At 37.2% G+C, this 3,622-nt stretch overlaps 1 long non-coding RNA gene across 1 annotated transcript; it reads left to right on the top strand.

The window, feature by feature from the left end:
- The first annotated feature begins 1,919 nt into the window (after nucleotides 1-1,919).
- LOC143269506 (uncharacterized) lies at nucleotides 1,920-2,894 on the top strand. Its single transcript, XR_013045933.1, has 2 exons — nucleotides 1,920-2,179; nucleotides 2,631-2,894. It is a non-coding gene; the product is annotated as an uncharacterized LOC143269506 (long non-coding RNA).
- The last annotated feature ends 728 nt before the right edge of the window (nucleotides 2,895-3,622 follow it).

Raw genomic sequence — 3,622 nt, 5'->3', positions numbered from 1 at the left:
GAAAGTTATTGCTAAGTAATATCTTTCAATATCCACAACCTTAAAACTATAGCCAAGAATAAAGAAGAGGGATAAATCATTTTTATAGAATAATTGTTTATTGAATAGTTATAATAATAATTATTATTTATTTATTCAGTACATTTTATATAAAACTTCCTCAATGCATTCCCTCAGACTTCATTTCAACTGTGTAGCTATTTAAAGAAATTCTTATCTGGGATACAAATGTTTGAATGAATATACTATTAAATTAAGGGATATTCTCCCCCAAACAATAGAAAGTATTAAAAAGTATTTATAAAATACTTATTTATAACATATTAATGTTTTCTTGACCAGACTCTATATGTCTTTAGACATGTCATTAAGAAAGTACTAATACATTGATAACAACAAAGAATAATTTTAACAAAATAAGTACGCTGAGGTTTGGGATAATGTTTTTTTATCAAAAGTTACTTAGAGATAGAACAGTGCTCTTTTGTATGCCAGAACTTTTCTCCCAAAGAGAAGGTGTGCATCATATCATGCAGTTCATTTTCAAGCTGTAGTGACAACTAGAGAGTATCATAGAGAAAACTCTCAACCACAAAGAAAAGTAAAATCATGTAGTCAACACATAGAAAATACTCAATAGATATTTTATTCTGCCATAATTATATTATACATCTATTGTTATATCAGAAATATTTTTGTCAAATCTATGTCTTCATCATCACATATTTGAATAAGTTGAAGCTGGGAGAAAAGAGATAGGTACATGTGATAATATATTGATTAAACCCTTATACAGTTCTTGGGCATCTCTGCCTTGCTTACCACCACATCTCCCACCACACATGCAGAGTGAAAACCCTACTACCTATGCAAAAAATCTGTGGAATGTGGGTCAGCACACTTTCCTCGAGGCGGAACTTAACAAGTGTTCAAGATGTGAGTCTCCATTATTATTCTTGTTGGTAGGATGATGATAACAATAAAACTGACTTCTTGGATCCAACCCAACAGCAGGCCTGGTACAACTGCAGAGACTAGGGTACATCACATGACAAAGGGGGAATGCTGAATGAAAAGAATATAACCATGCATGTTACACATAAAATATGCAGTGCAGAGGATGCTCATACAGCTCCCTGTTTGTTTATTTAGAATGGTGAAAAAATATCTTGTGGTTTTATTACTTGGGAGTGTTGTATTAATCTCAAGTCAGTGGCAGCAAAGCTTTGGAGATACACCCCCCCCCCTTGTCATGTCTGTGTTTACATAAACAAAAGCTTAACAAGAACTGAGATCACTATTTCATGGCTCCAAAAGAGGATATCATTTACTAAGATACACGAGCAACAGCTGAAGTGTTTCCCTTTAGTAATTCACAACTTGCAAAAACCATTGTTCACCTCTCGTAGTTTCCCAATATTTAAAACAGATGGAATATCTCAGCGTCTGTTGGAAAATATTACAGACTAGACTCCTAAGCTTTCAACCAAAGGCAAGGCAGGTACCTGTTTGTGTACTATGGTTTCCATGAGTGCATGAGAACAATGCCCCAATTACCAGAAAGCTTTCTTGCTTCAAGTTCTACTTAAGTGTTTTTATTCATCTCAGCCTGGACATTCATGCTAGAATTTCTAGCTCAAATCACAGAGAAATACATGGATACTGAATACAGTGAAATCTATGACTCCTCTAAAAATCAGGGACTTGATAATTTAAGACAGTTGGGTATGTATAACAAGGTACTTAAACATCATTTATTTCTATTTTAACCAGTTTTTGTGAAGACAGTTCTTGTCTGTATCTTCTCAAACCTATTACAGAAGTCTTGGTAGCTGTGACGTCACAATGAAAGCATCACGATTCCTACCTTGTTTAGGTGTGTGCTTCTAAAATAAAGGTTTCACTGACCGTCTAGGGGCTTGTGTTTGCTTCACATTTCTTCCCTCAGGACACCATCAGTCACTTTCCTTGGCGGCCATGGTTGGCTATATCATTCCCTCCTGCTGTGGGATGGTCTGTATGTCAAATTGCTCTGATTGGTCAATAAATAAAACACTGATTGGCCAGTGGCCAGGCAGGAAGTATAGGCAGAACTAACAGAGAGGAGAATTGTAGGAACAGGAAGGCAGAGGGAGACACTGCCAGCCGCCACCATGACAAGCAGCATATGAAGACACCGGTAAGCCATGAGCCATGTGGCAAGGTATAGATTTATAGAAATGGATTAATTTAAGATGTAAGAACTAGATAGCTAGAAGCCTGAGACAACAGGCCAAACAGTTTAAATAATACAAGTGTCTGTGTGTTTATTTTATAAATGGGCTGTCGGATTGCCAGTGCTTGGTGGGACCTGGAGAGAAAACTCTCCAGCTATACCCTCCTCTGTGTTCTTTCTGTTCACTGTCATAAAGTTCAAGTTCAATAGCTTGACAAGGGCTTCCCAGTTACTCTCCTAACAGCCAAGTGCCCAAAACTTCAGATCAACATTTGTTGACTGTATTTTGCTACTTAGCCATTGGCTGCTTCTTTCTGTTTTTATGGCCCAAGTTCTAACAGCCAATCAGATTAGAAACAGTGAGGTTCCAGGTAGCTGACATGGTACTGACTTTAATAGGCTATTTTGATTTCAGGAATACCTAATGACTTTGTAGGACTTTCGCCATGACAGTAGATTTAGAAGGCATCCAATAATAGTACCATGCACAGTAAGTGTGCCAACGCTAGCTCTTCAATCCTGACGCTCTCAACAGACATGCATTATAACTACAATGGTAGTTACAACTATTGCTGCCACCTCCGATTTTATCAGAGACATGACTGAACTTGAAGTGAAAGAGTTTTTCCCTGATCACAAAGCTTGTTAGTGAGAAAAATAAAATTAAAACCAAAGGTGACTTCTAAGTCGCGTGTTATTTCTCTGATGCTGTGCCACAGACAAGAATCCAAAACTTTCAAATCATGGCAAGATTATTATAGGATTGTATTTTAAATATTGTTCATTCACAATATGTGGTAACTGTTCTCTATAAATGTTTTATGCTGCCAAATAACATTACTACTGTGGAGCTACTGAAAATGGGCATAACAAAGAAATCCTTCCCATCAGAGAATAAAGCAAAGGGACACAGCTTTCTAAGCTAATTCTAGATTCTCTCATAAATTTTCATGGCTAAGAAAACAACAACATAAAAACTACTTTAGAGAACATGAAGTCAGAAGCTTCCCTTCCTTTGTCCTATGCTCATCAACCTCCGGAAGCCATGGCCTGCTAGTTATTCTTCATCATATTTACACACGTCTACCTAGGTTTGCTATTCATCCAGTTCTTATTCACTAACTGTGTCTTTTGAAGCCCTTTCTGTATTATTTGCACTAGTTTTTCAGCATGAAGACAAGTGATATTAAAGGGGAAAAGGCTCCTTTACAATCATGGTTTTGGGGTCCTTAGCCAGATGACTGTATTGAGTAGGATCCCAGGTGAAGCAGAACATCACAGTGGTAAAAGTTTATGACAGAATAGACATAGCAATCCAAAATCAGAGAAAGAAGAGGACACAGAAAACAATACAGACACCCAGTGGTCTACTCCCACAAGCAAGGCCCCACCTCCTAAAAATTCCCA

This window comes from Peromyscus maniculatus, chromosome 19, assembly GCF_049852395.1.
Source record: "Peromyscus maniculatus bairdii isolate BWxNUB_F1_BW_parent chromosome 19, HU_Pman_BW_mat_3.1, whole genome shotgun sequence".
NCBI classification, from domain to species: domain Eukaryota; kingdom Metazoa; phylum Chordata; class Mammalia; order Rodentia; family Cricetidae; genus Peromyscus; species Peromyscus maniculatus.
Note: the sequence above shows the minus strand (reverse complement) of the source record. Positions and strands in the feature narration are given on the sequence as shown.